This window comes from Dendrobates tinctorius, unplaced genomic scaffold, assembly GCF_039654945.1.
Source record: "Dendrobates tinctorius isolate UK_male_01 unplaced genomic scaffold, ASM3965494v1 ptg000069l, whole genome shotgun sequence".
NCBI classification, from domain to species: Eukaryota; Metazoa; Chordata; class Amphibia; order Anura; family Dendrobatidae; genus Dendrobates; species Dendrobates tinctorius.
In genome coordinates this window covers 23115509-23139962 of record NW_027361737.1, presented here as the reverse complement: position 1 = coordinate 23139962, position 24454 = coordinate 23115509, and the positions used below count along the sequence as shown (strand labels likewise).

At 47.3% G+C, this 24454-nt stretch overlaps 1 long non-coding RNA gene across 2 annotated transcripts in view; it reads right to left on the bottom strand.

Annotated features, from left to right (window-relative positions):
- Positions 1–24454, bottom strand: part of LOC141095365 (uncharacterized) — a 49149-nt gene that overhangs the window by 24386 nt on the left and 309 nt on the right. The window lies entirely within an intron of this gene.

Genomic DNA, 24454 nt, shown 5'->3' with positions numbered 1-24454 from the left:
GAAGTTTATAACGCCTGGGCGTGAAAATAAAAAATCATATTTTTTCCACAAACATGATCATTTAGTCCCCAATATTTTGTTTTCCCAAGGGTAACAAGAGAAGTTGGACCCCAAAGGTTGTTGTCAAATTTGTCCTGAGTACGCTGATACCCAATATGTGGGGGGAACCACTGTTTGGGTACATGGCAGGGCTCAGAAGGGAAGGAGCCCTGTTTGACTTTTTCAACCTAAAATTGGCTGGAATTGAGATCGGACGCCATGTCACGTTTGACGAGCGTCTGATGTGCCTAAACAGTGGAAACCCCCCCTCAAGTGACCCCATTTTGGAAACTAGACCCCCTAAGGAACTTATCTAGATGTGTGGTGACCACTTTGAACCCCCAAGGGCTTCACAGAAGTTTATAACGCCTGGGCGTGAAAATAAAAAATCATATTTTTTCCACAAACATGATCATTTAGTCCCCAATATTTTGTTTTCCCAAGGGTAACAGGAGAAATTGGACCCCAAAGGTTGTTGTCAAATTTGTCCGGAGTACGCTGATACCCAATATGTGGGGGGGAACCACTGTTTGGGCACATGGCAGGGCTCAGAAGGGAAGGAGCCCCGTTTGACTTTTTCAACCTAAAATTGGCTGGAATTGAGATCGGACGCCATGTCGCGTTTGACGAGCGTCTGATGTGCCTAAACAGTGGAAACCCCCCACAAGTGACCCCATTTTGGAAACTAGACCCCCTAATGAACTTATCTCGATGTGTGGTGACCACTTTGAACCCCCAACGGCTTCACAGAAGTTTATAACACCCGGGCGTGAAAATAAAAAATCATATTTTTTCCACAAACATGATCATTTAGTCCCCAATATTTTGCTTTCCCAAGGGTAACAGGAGAAATTGGACCCCAAAGGTTGTTGTCAAATTTGTCCTGAGTACGCTGATACCCAATATGTGGGGGGGAACCACTGTTTGGGCACATGGCAGGGCTCAGAAGGGAAGGAGCCCCGTTTGACTTTTTCAACCTAAAATTGGCTGGAATTGAGATCGGACGCCATGTCGCGTTTGACGAGCGTCTGATGTGCCTATACAGTGGAAACCCCCCACAAGTGACCCCATTTTGGAAACTAGACCCCCTAAGGAACTTATCTAGATGTGTGGTGACCACTTTGACCCCCAAGGGCTTCACAGAAGTTTATAACGCCTGGGCGTGAAAATAAAAAATCATATTTTTTCCACAAACATGATCATTTAGTCCCCAATATTTTGTTTTCCCAAGGGTAACAGGAGAAGTTGGACCCCAAAGGTTGTTGTCAAATTTGTCCTTAGTACGCTGATACCCAATATGTGGGGGGGAACCACTGTTTGGGCACATGGCAGGGCTCAGAAGGGAAGGAGCCCGGTTTGACTTTTTCAACCTAAAATTGGCTGGAATTGAGATCGGACGCCATGTCACGTTTGACGAGAGTCTGATGTGCCTAAACAGTGGAAACCCCCCACAAGTGACCCCATTATGCAAACTAGACCCCCTAAGGAACTTATCTAGATGTGTGGTGAGCACTTTGAACCCCCAAGTGTTTCACTAAAGATTATAATGCCCAGGCGTGAAAATATAAAATCCTGTTTTGTTCCCACATAAATTATCATTTAGTCCCCAATTTTTAATTTTCCCAAGAGTAACAGGAGAAATTGGACCCCAAAAGTTGCTGTCCAATTTGTCCTGAGTACCCTGATACCCCACATGTGGGAGAAAACTACTGTTTGGGCACACGTCAGGGCTCGAAAGGGAAGTAATGACGTTTTGGAAAGCAGACTTTGATGGAATGGTCTGCGGGCGTCATGTTCCATTTGCAGAGCCCTTGATGTTCCTAAACAGTAGAAACCCCCCATAAGTGACCCCATTTTGGAAAATAGACCCCCTAAGGAACTTATCTAGATGTGTGATGAGCACTTTGAACCCCCAAGTGTTTCACTAAAGATTATAATGCCCTGGCGTGAAAATATAAAATCCTGTTTTGTTTCCACATAAATGATCATTTAGTCCCCAATTTTTAATTTTCCCAAGAGTAACAGGAGAAATTGGACGCCAAAAGTTGTTGTCCAATTTGTCCTGAGTACCCTGATACCCCACATGTGGGAGAAAGCTACTGTTTGGGCACACGTCAGGGCTCGAAAGGGAAGTAATGACGTTTTGGAAAGCAGACTTTGATGGAATGGTCTGCGGGCGTCATGTTCCATTTGCAGAGCCCTTGATGTTCCTAAACAGTAGAAACCCCCCATAAGTGACCCCATTTTGGAACCTAGACCCCCTAAGGAACTTATCTAGATGTGTGGTGAGCACTTTGAACCCCCAAGTGTTTCACTAAAGATTATAATGCCCAGGCGTGAAAATATAAAATCCTGTTTTGTTCCCACATAAATGATCATTTAGTCCCTAATTTTTAATTTTCCCAAGAGTAACAGGAGAAATTGGACCCCAAAAGTCGTTGTCCAATTTGTCCTGGGTACTCTGGTACCCCACATGTGGGAAAAAACTGTTTAGGCACACGTCGGGGCTCGAAAGGGAAGTAGTGTTGTTTTGGAATGCAGACTTTGATGGTCTGCTGGCGTCATGTTCCATTTGCAGAGTCCCTGATGTCCCTAAACTGGAAAAAAATCCACATATGACATCATTTTGGATACTAGACCCCCAAAGAACAAATCTAGATGTGCCCCCAACTAATCTAATGTAAATTAGTAGTGCATGGAGGTGTGGTACAATTTGAAGCAATCCTTCATGCACAGGCCAGGTTTTTCGGGGCAGGTGTCGCATTGATAAGTGGTGTCCCTGCGTATTCCTTTTTTGTAACACACTCGACACCTTTTTTGCGGCTTACCTTTTCTTGGGGTTGGCGGGACCACCCCCGGAAAATGCTGACCTGGGACTATACGAGCATCTTCAGTTCCTGAAGTACTGGGGCCCGCTCCTTCCTGAGCGCCAAACATCAGGGCCTTAACCACTACCTCCTGGAACTGAAGTTACGACGTATCGCTGGGGCATGCACATTGTGACAGCAGGAATGCGTTGAGCATTGCCATTTGGACGATGTGCACGGCCAGCTTTTTGTACCACGCCTTGGCCTTCCTCAATGCATTGTACGGTTGGAGGAGTTGATCGGAGAGATCAACTCGCCCCATGTTTTTGTTGTACCCCACTACACATGTCGGTTTGAAGACCTGTGTAGAGGTACCCCGTACAGTGCAGAGGGTACTGCCATCACCGTGTATGGTGGTCAAGAGATGGACATCTCTCTTGTCCTTGTACTTGACCACCAGCAGGTGGTCGCTACATTGGGCTCTGCTCTCACCTTTTCGGAGCATCTGCCCAAGTAGCGTCTTCGGGAGGCCTCTCTGATTTTTGAGGACGGTACCGCAGGCTGCGGTACGTCGCTCAGAGAGGGATTTGTAGAGTGGGATGCTGGTATAAAAGTTATCAGTGTAGAGGTGATAGCCTTTATCCAGCAGTGGGTGCACCAAATCCCACACAATTTTCCCACTCACTCCCAGGAAAGGAGGACACTCAGGGGGTTCAATCCGGGTGTCCTTCCCTTCGTAAACTCTAAACTTGTGGGTGTACCCTGAGGTACTCTCGCACAACTTATAGAGTTTGATTCCGTACCTGGCCCTCTTACTGGGCAGGTATTGACGGAATCGCAGCCTTCCCTTGTAGTGAACCAAGGACTCATCCACGCAGATGTCCCTTTGGGGCACGTACGCTTCAGCAAACTTTTTGTTGAAGTGTTCGATGACCGGCCGAACTTTGAACAGACGGTCAAAGTTGGCGTCATCTCGTGCGGGACACTCTGCATCATCAGTATAATGTAGAAACTTGTAGATGGCCTCAAAACGCGTCCGGGCCATGACCATTCGGAACACTGGAGTGTTGTATAAAATATCAACACGCCAATATTGCCGAATTTCCAGCTTCTTCAGTATCCCCATATGGAGGACCAGGCCCCAAAACTGCGTCATTTCAACTGCGTCTACAGGAGACCAGTTTGAAAATGTTGAACGCGGGTTTTGCTCCAAAAATTGACGAGCGTACAAATTAGATTGCTCCACCATGAGGTTAACAAAATCCTCAGAGAAAAAGACTTTGAAAAAGTCAATTTCTGTGAGGCCGGTGGTGTCAAACTTGATTCCTGATTCTGCCACAAAATCAGGAATCAGTGGCTCGTAATTTTCGGGGGCGAGGTCCATACGGGGAGCACTAGGTCAGCTGCGGGCATGGTGGGCGCTGCCTCATCTTCTGTCCTGGAGCATCTGCGTGGCGGTTCCGCAGGACCCGAGGAGGAAGATGAGAAGGGGGAAGAGGAAGAAGAAGAGGATGAAGAATCCGAAAAATAAAGAAAAGTCGGATCGTCATCCAAATCGCTATCAGTGTCGGAGGCAAGTATAGCATATGCCTCCTCCACTGAATAGCACTGTTGGGATGAATTTGATGACATTTTTGTGTAAATATGGTGCTTGGGTGTACACTTTATTGAAAACTGTATGTGTACGTGAGGGGGGGGGGAGTGATTGGTCTAAACTTTCTGTAAAGAAAATGCTGTGGAAAAAAGTCTAAAACAGCAGGCCCTAGCTGATAAGTGTCACTTATCAAAACTAGGCTGCTGGATGTGCGCACGGGGTGGCGCAAGGGGGGGGTGGAAAAAAAAAAAGGAAAACGGCAGGCACAAACTCTGATAAGTGAACTGTGTCACTTATCCAAGTTTCGCAGCTGCGGGATGTGTGTACGGAGGGGCTAAGGAAAAAAAAGCGAGCTCGAGTGTTGATCGGTGAACTGCGTCACAAATCAACGCTCGGCGGCTGCGCACGGAGGTGGCGCAAAAGTGGGGTGGAGGGGGTAAAAATAGGGAGAAGGGGGATGGGGGGATTGGGGTGGATGAAGAGAGATTGGGCAGGGATCAACAGTTAGGGTTGTAGTTAGGTGGCACAAAGGGGGGTGAAAAAAATGAAAAACGGCAGGCACAAGCTTGGATAAGTGACGTGTGTCACTTATCCAACTTTTGCGGCTGCGGGATGTGTGTACGGAAGTGGCGCAAAGGGGGATAAGGAAAAAAAAGCGAGCTCGAGTGTTGATCGGTGAACTGCGTCACCAATCAACGCTCGGCGGCTGCGCACGGAGGTGGCGCAAAAGTGGGGTGGAGGGGGTAAAAGGGGGGTGAAGGGGGGTAAGAGGGGGAGATGAAGATAGATTAGGGGGGTGAAGATAGATTGGGCAGGGGATCAGGGATCAATTAACACTTACTGTTGTAGTTTTCTTTCTTCTTTCTTCTGCAGGGATTGTGATGTTACAAGCTGTGGCACCACAATACCCAGCACAGGAGCTCTTGCTGCGTCCGACCTCTCTGCAGGAATCCTCAGCTAGAGTGAGGACCCCTGCAGACAGGTCAGAGGCAGGTCAGGGGGCAGGTCACAGAGCGGTCACATCGCTGCTGTGACCTGTCATTGGTGAGATCGAATGATTAAATCGATCGCACCAATCCCTGATCTGCCTGGTGACCATGGCAACTGCCTAGAATCGGAGCTCACAGCTCCGATTACTAGGCAGGTCATGCCCAGGTCACCAGCAGGGCACAGAGCGGTCACATGGTGACCGCAGCTGTGCCCTGTGGTTAGCGCGATCGCCGATCTAATCGATCGCGCCAGCCAACTCCTGCAGGCCCTGCTGGGCCTGCATCAGGCTCCAGCCTAGAATCGGTGCTAATATAGCACCGATCCTGGCCGGTACTGGCAGGGCAGAGCGGCGATATAGCGCCGCTGTGCACTGCGATTGGCGCGATCGATCACATCGGCGATCGCACCAATCCGGGTGCGCTTTGCCAGGCACCGGCTCTAGGATCAAGTACATCAGTACTCGATCCCAGCCTAGGACATCATTGTTTCAGCCAAGCTGATTGGCTGAAACAATGAGAAACGCTGCGATTGGCTGTTCAGAATTGAACAGCCAATCACAGCGCTCTGGATGCCGGGGGGGCGGGATCGCAGCCCGGGATGCCGACGCCATCTTTTGTAAGGTGAGATGGCGTCGGAATTTTAATGCGATCACCGCGACTTTAGTCGCGGTATCGCATTAAAGGGCCCGACGTACTATCCCGTCCACGGTCATATGGGCCCGGGTACCGTGGACAGGATAGTACGTCGGATGTCAGGAACGGGTTAAGGGGTTAAATGAAAAAACACAAAAAGAATTGTCCTAAAGCCAAATTGGATATAATTCCACACCAAACATAAAAAAGAGGGTGGACAAAAGTATTGGCACTGTTCGAAAAATCATGTGATGCTTCCCTAATTTGTGTAATTAACAGCACCTGTAACTTACCTGTGGAACCTAACAGGTGTTGGCAATAACTAAATCACACTTGCAGCCAGTTGACATGGATTAAAGTTGACTCAACCTCTGTCCTGTGTCCTTCTGTGTACCACATTGAGCATGGAGAAAAGAAAGAAGACCAAAGAACTGTCTGAGGACTTGAGAAACCAAATTGTGAGGAAGCATGAGCAATCTCAAGGCTACAAGTATATCTCCAAAGACCTGAATGTTCCTGTGTCTACCGTGCGCAGTGTCATCAAGAAGTTTAAAGCCCATGGCACTGTGACTAACCTCCCTAGATGTGGACGGAAAAGAAAAATTGACAAGAGATTTCAACGCAAGATTGTGCGGATGTTGGATAAAGAACCTCGACTAACATCCAAACAAGTTCAAGCTGCCCTGCAGTCCGAGGGTACATCAGTGTCAACCCGTACTATCCGTCGGCGTCTGAATGAAAAGGGACTGTATGGTAGGAGACCCAGGAAGTCCCCACTTCTTACCCCGAGACATAAAAAAGCCAGGCTGGAGTTTGCCAAAACTTACCTGAAAAAGCCTAAAACGTTTTGGAAGAATGTTCTCTGGTCAGATGAGACAAAAGTAGAGCTTTTTGGGCAAAGGCATGAACATAGAGTTTACAGGAGAAAAAAAGAGGCATTCAAAGAAAAGAACACGGTCCCTACAGTCAAACATGGCGGAGGTTCCCTGATGTTTTGGGGTTGCTTTGCTGCCTCTGGCACTGGACTGCTTGACCGTGTGCATGGCTTTATGAAGTCTGAAGACTACCAACAAATTTTGCAGCATAATGTAGGGCCCAGTGTGAGAAAGCTGGGTCTCCCTCAGAGGTCATGGGTCTTCCAGCAGGACAATGACCCAAAACACACTTCAAAAAGCACTAGAAAATGGTTTGATAGAAAGCACTGGAGACTTCTAAGGTGGCCAGCAATGAGTCCAGACCTGAATCCCATAGAACACCTGTGGAGAGATCTAAAAATGGCAGTTTGGAGAAGGCACCCTTCAAATATCAGGGACCTGGAGCAGTTTGCCAAAGAAGAATTATCTAAAATTCCAGCAGAGCATTGTAAGAAACTCATTGATGGTTACTGGAAGCGGTTGGTCGCAGTTATTTTGGCTAAAGGTTGTGCAACCAAGTATTAGGCTGAGGGTGCCAATACTTTTGTCTGGCCCATTTTTGGAGTTTTGTGTGATATGATCAATGTTTTGCCTTTTGCTTCATTCTCTTTTGTGTTTTTTCATTTAAGACAAATTAAATGAAGATAATAATACCAAAGAATTTGTGCTTGCAATCATTTTCAGGAAGAAACTGAGTATTAGCTGACAGAATTGCAGGGGTGTCAATACTTTTGGCCACAATTGCATACTGCCAGCCAATCAGAGGCCAGCAGCAGATGGTGCCTCCTGTGGTAAGCAAAACAAAATCTGCTGACGGCCTCTACTGCCGCTATGGAAGAGGATGCCGCTTGTCATGGGAGTGGTACAAGGTAAGAAGATTTTTTTTAAATGTGTTGGACAGGACCAGCCAAACTGGGGACATTATCACTGGAAGGGGCCCAGGATGGAGAACATTATACCAGGACGAGGGACAGTATTACTGGAAGGGGCCCAGGATTGGGAACATTATACCAGGACGAGGGACAGTATTACTGGAAGGGGCCCAGGATTGGGAACATTATACCAGGAAGGGGGACAGTATTACTGGAAGGGGCCCAGGATGGAGAACATTATACCAGGACGAGGGACAGTATTACTGGAAGGGGCCCAGGATTGGGGACATTATACCAGGACGAGGGACAGTATTACTGGAAGGGGCCCAGGATTGGGAACATTATACCAGGACGAGGGACAGTATTACTGGAAGGGGCCCAGGATTGGGAACATTATACCAGGAAGGGGGACAGTATTACTGGAAGGGGCCCAGGATGGAGAACATTATACCAGGACGAGGGACAGTATTACTGGAAGGGGCCCAGGATTGGGAACATTATACCAGGAAGGGGGGCAGTATTACTGGAAGGGGCCCAGGATTGGGAACATTATACCAGGAAGGGGGACAGTATTACTGGAAGGGGCCCAGGATTTGGGACATTATACCAGGATGGGGGACAGTATTACTGGAAGGGGCCCAGGATTTGGGACATTATACCAGGAAGGGGGACAGTATTACTGGAAGGGGCCCAGGATTGGGAACATTATACCAGGAAGGGGGACAGTATTACTGGAAGGGGCCCAGGATGGAGAACATTATACCAGGATGGGGGACAGTATTACTGGAAAGGGCCCAGGATTGGGGACATTATACCAGGAAGGAGGACAGTATTACTTTGTATTAGTATTGTATTTGTATTTGTAGTATTGTATTAGTATTTGTATTTGTATTAATACTTTGTATTAGTTTGTAACTAATAAGTCATGTCAGACTAACTTAATTTCCTTCTATGACGGTATCACTGATTGGGTGGATCAAGGAAATGCTGTAGATATAGTATATCTTGACTTCAGCAAAGCATTTGACAAAGTCTCTCATACAATCCTTATTGAAAAAATGACTAAGTATGGAATGGACAAGGCAACTGTTAGGTGGATTCATAACTGGCTTAGTGATCGGACCCAAAGAGTGGTCGTAAATGGCTGCACATCCAGTTGGAAGAATGTCTCAAGTGGGGTACCACAGGGCTCTGTCCTGGGCCCTGTATTGTTCAACATCTTTATCAATGATTTAGATGAAGGAATTGAGGGTAAACTGATTAAATTTGCTGATGACACAAAGCTAGGAGGGATAGCTAATACTAGAGAAGAGAGAGAGAGGATTCAAAAAGATTTAAATAAACTGGAGAAGTGGGCAGCAACTAACAGAATGGTTTTTAACAGGGAGAAATGCAAAGTACTACATCTGGGCAATAAAAATGAAAAAAGCATATATAGAATGGGAGGAATAGGGCTAAGTGACAGCACATGTGAAAAAGACTTGGGTATACTAATAGATCACAGACTGAATATGAGTCAACAGTGTGATGCAGCAGCAAAAAAGGCAAATGCAATTCTAGGATGTATTAACAGAAGCATACAGTCTAGATCACGTGAAGTCATTATTTCCCTCTACTCCTCTTTGGTCAGACCTCATCTGGAATATTGTGTCCAGTTTTGGGCACCACATTTTAAAAAAGACATCAACAAACTGGAGCAAGTTCAGAAAAGAGCGACCAGAATGGTGACCGGTCTGCAAACCCTGTCTTATGAGGAAAGGTTGCAGGATTTGGGAATGTTTAGTTTGCAAAAGAGAAGACTGAGAGGAGACTTAATAGCTGTCTACAAATATCTAAAGGGCTGTCACATTGTAGAAGGATCAACTTTATTCTCATTTGCACAAGGAAAGACTAGAAGCAATGGGATGAAACTGAATGGGAAGAGACACAGATTAGATATTAGAAAAAACTTTTTGACAGTTAGAGTGATCAATGAGTGGAACAGGCTGCCACGAGAAGTGGTGAGTTCTCCTTCAATGGAAGTCTTCAAACAGAGGCTGGACAGACATCTGACTGGGATGATTTAGCGAATCCTGCTTTGAGCAGGGGGTTGGACCAGATGGCCCAGGAGGTCCCTTCCAACTCTACGATTCTATGATTCTATGATTCTACTGGAAGGGGCCCACGATTGACGATATTATACCAGGAAGGGGAACAGTATTACTGGAAGGGGCCTAGGATTTTGAATATTATTAATGGAAAGGGCCAAGAGCGAGCTACATTATTATATTAAGAGATCCAGGATGGGGGACATCGTACCAGGATGGCGGACATTATTACTGTTAGGGGCCCAGGGTGGGCTAACATTATTACAGGAAGGGGGCAGGATGGAGGACAATATACCGTGAAAGGGGCCAGGATGGGCACGTTATTAAAGGAAGGAGCCAAGGATAGGTGACATTATTTCTGGATAGGGCCAAAGATGGGTGACATTATTACATTAAAAGGTCCAGCACAGGGCACGTTATAGCAGGAAAGGGCCCAGGACAGGGGACATTATTACAGGAAGGGGCCCAGGACCAAGGATGTGGGACATTATTATAGAATTGGGGACATTATTAATGTACATAGGGAGTGAATATGTTTTTCTTGATAGGATCTAGACTGCTACAAGAGCCCATACATCTGACTAACATGCAGGTGCAGCCCAGGTCCAAATTTTACATCAGGGCCCATTGGACTTTATTGACACCACAGGTTATACTGCCTCTTTTACAACAAACCTATACATCAATGTGCTCAGCTTGTCCATACCATGGCGTCCACAGATCTTGATGTACAACATCACAGATTCCCTTTTAAACAGATTTGCTAGAATTCGACTTTAGGAATTTTTATGCCAGTCACAGCCAGCTCTGCCAACATTTTGAAAAGGGACATTTTTGGAGTTTCACAGGAAAGGGCATGGCCGAGCGCAGATAGCAAAGTCCTTGTAATTTAAATGAATAATTTGCCGTTCATGACAAATGGCATGACGCATGTTCCTTCTGCCTCCTCTACCATGTTACATGAAAAAGCACGCCCCTCAGTTTACAGCTGCCTCCTCAATATATCACTCCTCTCACCTCCTTTATAAACAGCCCATCCTGCATTGCATCACTCCTTTCTTCCCCTCTATATACAGCCCATCCTGCAGTACAATACACCTCTTTGCCCCTCTATAATACAGCCCCATCCTGTAGGACATCACTCTGCTCCTTTATATTTGAATACCCTATTATATTGATAACTGGACCTTACAATACAAGCACTTTTTACCATCCACCTTTGTGCCTCCTCTATTTCCTCATAGATTATATGCTTGTAAGCAGGACCCTCAGTCCTCTTGGTATTTTTTGGATTATGCGTACTGTGTAATGTCTTTTTTGTCTGTACAGATCCTCTCTGAATTGTAAAGAACAGCGGAATATGTTGGAGCCATACTGCAGCATATCACTCTTCTCTTCTTTACATCTCTATGTAAAATGTGCAGTACATCGCTCCTCTTAACCCCTTTATATACAGTCCCCTCTCGTATTACATTAGTTCTCTCAGCCACCTATATATATAACCCCACTGTGCAGTACATGAGTCCTCAGCCCCCTATATATACAACCCCACTGTGCAGTACACGAGTTCTCAGCCCCCTATATATACAACCCCACTGTGCAGTACACGAGTTCTCAGCCCCCTATATATACAACCCCACTGTGCAGTACACAAGTTCTCAGCCCCCTATATATACAACCCCACTGTGCAGTACACGAGTTCTCAGCCCCCTATATATACAACCCCACTGTGCAGTACGAGTTCTCAGCCCCCTATATATACAACCCCACTGTGCAGTACACGAGTTCTCAGCCCCCTATATATACAACCCCACTGTGCCGTACATGAGTTCTCAGTACCCTATATATACAACCCCACTGTGCAGTACACGAGTTCTCAGCCCTCTATATACAACCCCACTGTGCAGTACACGAGTTAGCAGCCCCCTATATATATAACCCCACTGTGCAGTACATGAGTTCTCAGCCCCCTATATATACAACCCCACTGTGCAGTACACGAGTTAGCAGCCCCCTATATATACAACCCCACTGTGCAGTACATGAGTTCTCAGCCCCCTATATATACAACCCCACTGTGCAGTACATGAGTTCTCAGCCCCCTATATATACAACCCCACTGTGCAGTACGAGTTCTCAGCCCCCTATATATACAACCCCACTGTGCAGTACACGAGTTCTCAGCCCCCTATATATACAACCCCACTGTGCAGTACGAGTTCTCAGCCCCCTATATATACAACCCCACTGTGCAGTACACGAGTTCTCAGCCCCCTATATATACAACCCCACTGTGCAGTACATGAGTTCTCAGCCCCCTATATATACAACCCCACTGTGCAGTACGAGTTCTCAGCCCCCTATATATACAACCCCACTGTGCAGTACACGAGTTCTCAGCCCCCTATATATACAACCCCACTGTGCAGTACGAGTTCTCAGCCCCCTATATATACAACCCCACTGTGCAGTACACGAGTTCTCAGCCCCCTATATATACAACCCCACTGTGCAGTACATGAGTTCTCAGCCCCCTATATATACAACCCCACTGTGCCGTACATGAGTTCTCAGTACCCTATATATACAACCCCACTGTGCAGTAAACGAGTTCTCAGCCCTCCATATATACAACCCCACTGTGCAGTACACGAGTTCTCAGCCCTCTATATACAACCCCACTGTGCAGTACACGAGTAGGCAGCCCCCTATATATATAACCCCACTGTGCAGTACATGAGTTCTCAGCCCCCTATATATACAACCCCACTGTGCAGTACACGAGTTAGCAGCCCCCTATATATACAACCCCACTGTGCAGTACATGAGTTCTCAGCCCCCTATATATACAACCCCACTGTGCAGTACATGAGTTCTCAGCCCCCTATATATACAACCCCACTGTGCAGTACACGAGTTCTCAGCCCTCTATATATATACAACCCCACTGTGTAGTACACAAGTTCTCAGCCCCCTATATATACAACCCCACTGTGCAGTACGAGTTCTCAGCCCTCTATATATATACAACCCCACTGTGCAGTACGAGTTCTCAGCCCCCTATATATACAACCCCACTGTGCAGTACGAGTTCTCAGCCCCCTATATATACAACCCCACTGTGCAGTACACGAGTTCACAGCCCCTATATATACAACCCCACTGTGCAGTACATGAGTTCTCAGCCCCCTATATATACAACCCCACTGTGCAGTACACGAGTTCTCAGCCCCTATATATACAACCCCATTGTGCAGTACACGAGTTCTCAGCCACCTATATATATACAACCCCATTGTGCAGTACACGAGTTCTCAGCCCCTATATATACAACCACACTGTGCAGTACACGAGTTCTCAGCCCCATATATACAACGCCCTTGTGCAGTACGAGTTCTCAGCCCCCTATATATACAACCCCACTGTGCAGTACACAAGTTCTCAGCCCCTATATATACAACCCCACTGTGCAGTACACAAGTTCTCAGCCCCTATATATACAACCCCACTGTGCAGTACACGAGTTCTCAGCCCCCTATATATACAACCCCACTGTGCAGTACACGAGTTCTCAGCCCCCTATATATACAACCCCACTGTGCAGTACATGAGTTCTCAGCCCCCTATATATACAACCCCACTGTGCAGTACGAGTTCTCAGCCCCCTATATATACAACCCCACTGTGCAGTACATGAGTTCTCAGCCCCCTATATATACAACCCCACTGTGCAGTACGAGTTCTCAGCCCCCTATATATACAACCCCACTGTGCAGTACATGAGTTCTCAGCCCCCTATATATACAACCCCACTGTGCAGTACACAAGTTCTCAGCCCCCTATATATACAACCCCACTGAGCAGTACACAAGTTCTCAGCCCCCTATATATACAACCCCACTGTGCAGTACACGAGTTCTCAGCCCCCTATATATGCAACCCCACTGTGCAGTACACGAGTTCTCAGCCTCCTACATATACAACCCCACTGTGCAGTACATGAGTTCTCAGCCCCCTATATATACAACCCCACTGTGCAGTACGAGTTCTCAGCCCCCTATATATACAACCCCACTGTGCAGTACACAAGTTCTCAGCCCCCTATATATACAACCCCACTGAGCAGTACACAAGTTCTCAGTACCCTATATATACAACCCCACTGTGCAGTACATGAGTTCTCAGCCCCCTATATATACAACCCCACTGTGCAGTACGAGTTCTCAGCCCCCTATATATACAACCCCACTGTGCAGTACATGAGTTCTCAGCCCCCTATATATACAACCCCACTGTGCAGTACATGAGTTCTCAGCCCCCTATATATACAACCCCACTGTGCAGTACATGAGTTCTCAGCCCCCTATATATACAACCCCACTGTGCACTACAGAAGTTCTCAGCCCCCTATATATACAACCCCACTGAGCAGTACACGAGTTCTCAGCCCCCTATATATACAACCCCACTGTGAAGTACATGAGTTCTCAGCTCCCTATATATACAACCCCACTGTGCAGTACACGAGTTCTCAGCCCCCTATATATACAACCCCACTGTGCAGTACACGAGTTCTCAGCCCCCTATATATACAACCCCACTGTGCAGTACGAGTTCTCAGCCCCCTATATATACAACCCCACTGTGCAGTACATGAGTTCTCAGTCCCCTATATATACAACCCCACTGTGCAGTACACGAGTTCTCAGCCCCCTATATATACAACCCCACTGTGCAGTACATGAGTTCTCAGCCCTCTATATATACAACCCCACTGTGCAGTACACGAGTTCTCAGCCCCCTATATATACAACCCCACTGTGCAGTACATGAGTTCTCAGCCCTCTATATATACAACCCCACTGTGCAGTACACGAGTTCTCAGCCCCCTATATATACAACCCCACTGTGCAGTACATGAGTTCTCAGCCCCCTATATATACAACCCCACTGTGCAGTACACGAGTTCTCAGCCCCCTATATATACAACCCCACTGTGCAGTACACGAGTTCTCAGCCTCCTACATATACAACCCCACTGTGCAGTACATGAGTTCTCAGCCCCCTATATATACAACCCCACTGTGCAGTACACGAGTTCTCAGCCCCCTATATATACAACCCCACTGTGCAGTACACGAGTTCTCAGCCTCCTACATATACAACCCCACTGTGCAGTACACGAGTTCTCAGCCCCCTATATATACAACCCCACTGTGCAGTACACGAGTTCTCAGCCCCCTATATATACAACCCCACTGTGCAGTACATGAGTTCTCAGCCTCCTACATATACAACCCCACTGTGCAGTACATGAGTTCTCAGTACCCTATATATACAACCCCACTGTGCAGTACATGAGTTCTCAGCCCCCTATATATACAACCCCACTGTGCAGTACGAGTTCTCAGCCCCCTATATATACAACCCCACTGTGCAGTACATGAGTTCTCAGCCCCCTATACAGTATATACAACCCCACTGTGCAGTACACGAGTTCTCAGCCCCCTATATATACAACCCCACTGTGCAGTACATGAGTTCTCAGCCTCCTATATATACAACCCCACTGTGCAGTACGAGTTCTCAGCCCCCTATATATACAACCCCACTGTGCAGTACGAGTTCTCAGCCCCCTATATATACAACCCCACTGTGCAGTACATGAGTTCTCAGCCCCCTATATATACAACCCCACTGTGCAGTACGAGTTCTCAGCCCCCTATATATACAACCCCACTGTGCAGTACATGAGTTCTCAGCCCCCTATATATACAACCCCACTGTGCAGTACACAAGTTCTCAGCCCCCTATATATACAACCCCACTGAGCAGTACACAAGTTCTCAGCCCCCTATATATACAACCCCACTGTGCAGTACACGAGTTCTCAGCCCCCTATATATACAACCCCACTGTGCAGTACACGAGTTCTCAGCCTCCTACATATACAACCCCACTGTGCAGTACATGAGTTCTCAGTACCCTATATATACAACCCCACTGTGCAGTACATGAGTTCTCAGCCCCCTATATATACAACCCCACTGTGCAGTACGAGTTCTCAGCCCCCTATATATACAACCCCACTGTGCAGTACATGAGTTCTCAGCCCCCTATATATACAACCCCACTGTGCAGTACGAGTTCTCAGCCCCCTATATATACAACCCCACTGTGCAGTACACGAGTTCTCAGCCCCCTATATATACAACCCCGCTGTGCAGTACACGAGTTCTCAGCCCCCTATATATACAACCCCACTGTGCAGTACATGAGTTCTCAGCCCTCTATATATACAACCCCACTGTGCAGTACACGAGTTCTCAGCCCCCTATATATACAACCCCACTGTGCAGTACACGAGTTCTCAGCCTCCTACATATACAACCCCACTGTGCAGTACATGAGTTCTCAGCCCCCTATATATAGAACCCCACTGTGCAGTACACGAGTTCTCAGCCCCCTATATATACAACCCCACTGTGCAGTACACGAGTTCTCAGCCCCCTATATATACAACCCCACTGTGCAGTACACGAGTTCTCAGCCCCCTATATATATACAACCCCACTGTGCAGTACATGAGTTCTCAGCCCCTATATATACAACCCCACTGTGCAGTACACAAGTTCTCAGCCCCTATATATACAACCCCACTGTGCAGTACACGAGTTCTCAGCCCCCTATATATACAACCCCACTGTGCAGTACACGAGTTCTCAGCCCCCTATATATACAACCCCACTGTGCAGTACATGAGTTCTCAGCCCCCTATATATACAACCCCACTGTGCAGTACGAGTTCTCAGCCCCCTATATATACAACCCCACTGTGCAGTACATGAGTTCTCAGCCCCCTATATATACAACCCCACTGTGCAGTACGAGTTCTCAGCCCCCTATATATACAACCCCACTGTGCAGTACATGAGTTCTCAGCCCCCTATATATACAACCCCACTGTGCAGTACACAAGTTCTCAGCCCCCTATATATACAACCCCACTGAGCAGTACACAAGTTCTCAGCCCCCTATATATACAACCCCACTGTGCAGTACACGAGTTCTCAGCCCCCTATATATGCAACCCCACTGTGCAGTACACGAGTTCTCAGCCTCCTACATATACAACCCCACTGTGCAGTACATGAGTTCTCAGCCCCCTATATATACAACCCCACTGTGCAGTACGAGTTCTCAGCCCCCTATATATACAACCCCACTGTGCAGTACACAAGTTCTCAGCCCCCTATATATACAACCCCACTGAGCAGTACACAAGTTCTCAGTACCCTATATATACAACCCCACTGTGCAGTACATGAGTTCTCAGCCCCCTATATATACAACCCCACTGTGCAGTACGAGTTCTCAGCCCCCTATATATACAACCCCACTGTGCAGTACATGAGTTCTCAGCCCCCTATATATACAACCCCACTGTGCAGTACGAGTTCTCAGCCCCCTATATATACAACCCCACTGTGCAGTACATGAGTTCTCAGCCCCCTATATATACAACCCCACTGTGCACTACAGAAGTTCTCAGCCCCCTATATATACAACCCCACTGAGCAGTACACGAGTTCTCAGCCCCCTATATATACAACCCCACTGTGAAGTACATGAGTTCTCAGCTCCCTATATATACAACCCCACTGTGCAGTACACGAGTTCTCAGCCCCCTATATATACAACCCCACTGTGCAGTACACGAGTTCTCAGCCCCCTATATATACAACCCCACTGTGCAGTACGAGTTCTCAGCCCCCTATATATACAACCCCACTGTGCAGTACATGAGTTCTCAGTCCCCTATATATACAACCCCACTGTGCAGTACACGAGTTCTCAGCCCCCTATATATACAACCCCACTGTGCAGTACATGAGTTCTCAGCCCTCTATATATACAACCCCACTGTGCAGTACACGAGTTCTCAGCCCCCTATATATACAACCCCACTGTGCAGTACATGAGTTCTCAGCCCTCTATATATACAACCCCACTGTGCAGTACACGAGTTCTCAGCCCCCTATATATACAACCCCACTGTGCAGTACATGAGTTCTCAGCCCCCTATATATACAACCCCACTGTGCAGTACACGAGTTCTCAGCCCCCTATATATACAACCCCACTGTGCAGTACACGAGTTCTCAGCCTCCTACATATACAACCCCACTGTGCAGTACATGAGTTCTCAGCCCCCTATATATACAACCCCACTGTGCAGTACACGAGTTCTCAGCCCCCTATATATACAACCCCACTGTGCAGTACACGAGTTCTCAGCCTCCTACATATACAACCCCACTGTGCAGTACACGAGTTCTCAGCCCCCTATATATACAACCCCACTGTGCAGTACACGAGTTCTCAGCCCCCTATATATACAACCCCACTGTGCAGTACATGAGTTCTCAGCCTCCTACATATACAACCCCACTGTGCAGTACATGAGTTCTCAGTACCCTATATATACAACCCCACTGTGCAGTACATGAGTTCTCAGCCCCCTATATATACAACCCCACTGTGCAGTACGAGTTCTCAGCCCCCTATATATACAACCCCACTGTGCAGTACATGAGTTCTCAGCCCCCTATACAGTATATACAACCCCACTGTGCAGTACACGAGTTCTCAGCCCCCTATATATACAACCCCACTGTGCAGTACATGAGTTCTCAGCCTCCTATATATACAACCCCACTGTGCAGTACGAGTTCTCAGCCCCCTATATATACAACCCCACTGTGCAGTACGAGTTCTCAGCCCCCTATATATACAACCCCACTGTGCAGTACATGAGTTCTCAGCCCCCTATATATACAACCCCACTGTGCAGTACGAGTTCTCAGCCCCCTATATATACAACCCCACTGTGCAGTACATGAGTTCTCAGCCCCCTATATATACAACCCCACTGTGCAGTACACAAGTTCTCAGCCCCCTATATATACAACCCCACTGAGCAGTACACAAGTTCTCAGCCCCCTATATATACAACCCCACTGTGCAGTACACGAGTTCTCAGCCCCCTATATATACAACCCCACTGTGCAGTACACGAGTTCTCAGCCTCCTACATATACAACCCCACTGTGCAGTACATGAGTTCTCAGTACCCTATATATACAACCCCACTGTGCAGTACATGAGTTCTCAGCCCCCTATATATACAACCCCACTGTGCAGTACGAGTTCTCAGCCCCCTATATATACAACCCCACTGTGCAGTACATGAGTTCTCAGCCCCCTATATATACAACCCCACTGTGCAGTACGAGTTCTCAGCCCCCTATATATACAACCCCACTGTGCAGTACACGAGTTCTCAGCCCCCTATATATACAACCCCGCTGTGCAGTACACGAGTTCTCAGCCCCCTATATATACAACCCCACTGTGCAGTACATGAGTTCTCAGCCCTCTATATATACAACCCCACTGTGCAGTACACGAGTTCTCAGCCCCCTATATATACAACCCCACTGTGCAGTACACGAGTTCTCAGCCTCCTACATATACAACCCCACTGTGCAGTACATGAGTTCTCAGCCCCCTATATATAGAACCCCACTGTGCAGTACACGAGTTCTCAGCCCCCTATATATACAACCCCACTGTGCAGTACACGAGTTCTCAGCCCCCTATATATACAACCCCACTGTGCAGTACACGAGTTCTCAGCCCCCTATATATATACAACCCCACTGTGCAGTACATGAGTTCTCAGCCCCCTATATATACAACCCCACTGTGCAGTACACGAGTTCTCAGCCCCCTATATATACAACCCCGCTGTGCAGTACACGAGTTCTCAGCCCCCTATATATACAACCCCACTGTGCAGTACACGAGTTCTCAGCCCCCTATATATACAACCCCACTGTGCAGTACATGAGTTCTCAGCCCTCTATATATACAACCCCACTGTGCAGTACACGAGTTCTCAGCCCCCTATATATACAACCCCACTGTGCAGTACACGAGTTCTCAGCCCTCTATATATACAACTCCACTGTGCAGTACAAAAGTTCTCAGCCCCCTATATATATACAACCCCACTGTGCAGTACACGAGTTCTCAGCCCCCTATATATACAACCCCGCTGTGCAGTACACGAGTTCTCAGCCCCCTATATATACAACCCCACTGTGCAGTACATGAGTTCTCAGCCCCCTATATATACAACCCCACTGTGCAGTACATGAGTTCTCAGCCCTCTATATATACAACCCCACTGTGCAGTACACGAGTTCTCAGCCCCCTATATATACAACCCCACTGTGCAGTACACGAGTTCTCAGCCCCCTATATATACAACTCCACTGTGCAGTACAAAAGTTCTCAGCCCCCTATATATATACAACCCCACTGTGCAGTACAAGAGTTCTCAGCCCCCTCTATATACAACCCCACTGTGCAGTACACGAGTTCTCAGCCCCCTATATATACAACCCCACTGTGCAGTACACGAGTTCTCAGCCCCCTATATATACAACCCCACTGTGCAGTAGAAGTTCTCAGCCCTCTATATACAACCCCACTGTGCATTACACGAGTTCTCAGCCCCCTATATATACAACCCCACTGTGCAGTACAAGAGTTCTCAGCCCCCTCTATATACAACCCCACTGTGCAGTACACGAGTTATCAGCCCCCTCTATATACAACCCCACTGTGCAGTACACGAGTTCTCAGCCCCCTATATATACAACCCCACTGTGCAGTACACAAGTTCTCAGCCCCCTACATATACAACCCCACTGTGCAGTACACGAGTTCTCAGCCCTCTATATATATACAACCCCACTGTGCAGTACACGAGTTCTCAGCCCTCTATATATATACAACCCCACTGTGCAGTACACGAGTTCTCAGCCCCCTATATATACAACCCCACTGTGCAGTACATGAGTTCTCAGCCTCCTACATACAGCCCCATCTGACATCACATCACTTATCTCTGCATTCTCCACCTGCACACAGTGCATCACTTCTCTTAGCTTTTCTTTATGCAGCCCCATCCTTCAGTACATCACACCGTCGGCTGACTCTATATCTGGGGTGCACAACCTTTCTTAGTCTAGGGGCCGCATTGTCATCTTTTTCTACTTTAAAGGGCCACAGTATAATTGAAGCTGCTTTGCGTCGTACTAAGGTGGCACAACCTACCAGTTCAAGATGGGGTGATTGCTTAGTATTAAAAGAGCACACGAAAAAGGCTTGTATAGGGCGCTAGTCACACACAGGTGGTGCACAGTGTCTGGCTTACATCCTACTAGTGACTCCCATACTGGTAGATTTGGTGGGCAGAACACCACTATCTAAGTGAGCCGCATAAGGACAGAAAACCTAGTTTCTAACTATTTCCTAAATGTTGATCCTTCGGCTCAAGAAGGCTTCTTTGGACAGACTTGGAACAAAACATTTGATATCATCTGATTCCAAAGGAACCCTGTCCTACACCCTTGAACTGCAATACGGGGATAGTTTCATAGTTTTAAGGTTGAAAGACACAAGTCCATCAAGTTCAACCTAAAAGCTAATGTGTTGATCCTGAAGAAGGCAAAAACCCCATGAGGCAGATACTAATTGCCCCCATTATTAAGGAAAAAATGCCTCCGTGACTGCACATATGGCAATCTGACTAGTTCCCTATATCAACGTCCCATAGCAAAATCTAGTACCAATAATCTGCAATACTATATTATTCAAGAAAGGCACACCGAACATTTTTTTTTTAAAGAATTAAGGATTACAAGATTATGTGGCAGAGAGTTCCATAACCTCATTGCTCACACAAAAAAAATTATGAGTTTGATGCTAGAGTGGTTGAATTAACTGAATAAACCCAAACTGAAATAACCTAACTAAATCTTTTTTTTCTGAAAGGTTAGGAACTGTCAAAACCCATCAGCTTAAAAAGGCTTCCTCGGACAGACTGGGCGCAAACTACTCCATTCTGCAGGTCCCAAAGGAACCCTGGCCTTTACCATTACCACCCTGTACAGGGATAGTCTTACCTCAGGCCCAGCGTCGCATCTACAGTGTAGCTGCTGGCCGGAGGAGCGAGCTTGAGGCTATAATGATAGATTCAACTCTAACTAAAGCTTTTTTTTCTAAATGTTAGGATCTGCCTAAGGGGCCTGTCACACTAAGCGATATCGCTAGCAATATCGCTATAACTTGTGACGTTATAGCGATATTGCTAGCGATATCGCTGTGTCTGATACTTACCTCCGACCGGCTCCCCCGCTGGTTATCGCTGATCCCGCGAGAACGTCCTGGACCGTTTCTCGTCGTCAGCTTCCTGCTGGGCTTCCTGTGGCGCCGACGAGCGACGTGTGGACGCGGGCGGGAGGACGTCAGGATCGCCTCGTCTGACAGGTAAGTAACGACCCCCGACCCCTGCGATGTCGCTGGTGAGATCTGCCTGTGTGGCAGCTCACTAGCGACCACTTAGCGATGTACCAGCGATCCTGACCGCGTCATATCGCTGGTCGGGATCGCTGGTGCATCGCTAAGTGTGACAGTACCTTTAAGCCATCAGCTCAAAAAGACTTCCTCGGACAGACTTGGTGCAAGCTACTCCATTATGCAAGTCCCAAAGGAACTCTGGCTTTTACTATTACACCCCTGTACAGACTTACCTCAGGCTCAGGGTTGTAGAGGCTCAGCAAGATGGCGCCGCCTGCGCAGTAGCAGCTATCGGCGATCCAATAGCAGCTACTGGTGCGGCCGGCGCCATTATCAGACTGATTTTTTTTAAATAGGGGGTAGCTCACCAAGGGATCAGTGACCTGTTAGAAGCCATAAGTATGAATACCTAATCAGAGCACCACATGAAGACTCCCACAGGCCGTCCCAGAACACGAGCATATCATTATCTCAAAACTGAAAATATTAAACATCAACCACAAGACGGATTTCACCAACCAAGGTATCATTGTAATCAGTATAACGGCGCCGACCTGACACTGTCTGTAGGTTACTGTGCACAATCCTGCTGACAGGTTCCCTTTAAGGTTGACAGACACAAGTCCATCAAGTTCATCCTAAGGCTATGTGCACAGGCTGCGGATTGGTCTGCGGATTTGTATCTGCGGAACCGCAGGTAAAATGACCTGTGGTTTTACCTGCGGATTGGCCAGCGGTTTTCCCCTGCGGTTTGACACCTGGACAATGGAATAGGTGGCAAACCGCAGCGGAATCCGCAGAAAGAATTGACATGTCAATTCTTTCTGCGGGTTCCAAACCTCAGCTTTTCCGCAGTTAAAAATCCGCAGCATGTGCACTGCGGATTGTAAGTCACATAGACTTACATGGTACTGTACACTGTCTGCAGATCTGCAGCAAAAACTGCAGCGTGTGCACATAGCCTAAAAGTTGATTCCCACAACCCATTTGGGCCAGGCTGGAGTGACCTGAATTTGATGCGGGCATCACTATGCATGTAATGGTGGTGTGAAATCAGTGGCCCAAAGTATTTTAACCCTTTCCATAGCGCCTTTCAGTGCCCACTTTGATGTCAGTTTTATAACTTTTGTAGCTGCTTTTAAGCGTATTCACATCAGGGCACTTTGCTGCATTGTACGCTATTATTCTAAAAAACAGAAAAAGGAAATTGCCGAATAAGGCTACGTGCCCACAATCAGGAATAGTAGTGTTTGCGCTGCATCCAAACGCCACAGTCTACATTACAAGCACAGCGGATGGGATTTATAGAAATCCCATGCCCACTGTGCTTCTATTTAAAGCTGCGTAAACTCATCCGCAGTGCAGGTTTACAAGCCTCAGGATGTCAGTTTCTGTAGTGGAGACGCTAGTATCCGCTGCACATTTTGACCAGTTGAATGTCATTACATGCGGTGAATCCACATGTACTGACAAACAAATGTGGTAATAGAACCCAGCATTTTGGAGGTAGCGAAAATATGGTATGTCCAAAACGCTACTATTCCTGATCGTGTGCACGCAGCCTTAGAAACCAACTTCAGCATAGTTCTACTGCAGTACATCTCTCCTCTCAGCACTACCTGCAGTACATCTCTCCTCTCACACTACCTGCAGTACATCTCTCCTCTCACACTACCTGCAGTACATCTCTCCTCTCAGCACTACCTGCAGTACATCTCTCCTCTCAGCACTACCTGCAGTACATCTCTCCTCTCACACTACCTGCAGTACATCTCTCCTCTCACACTACCTGCAGTACATCTCTCCTCTCAGCACTACCTGCAGTACATCTCTCCTCTCAGCACTACCTGCAGTACATCTCTCCTCTCAGCACTGCCTGCAGTACATCTCTCCTCTCAGCACTGCCTGCAGTACATCTCTCCTCTCAGCACTGCCTGCAGTACATCTCTCCTCTCAGCACTGCCTAAAGTACATCTCCCCTCTCAGCACTACATCTCACTGCCTAATCCTCCCCTCCTGCAGTACATCGCACTCCTACCTACACCTTCACCTCCTGCAGCACATCTCTCCCTTGCCTAATCCCCATT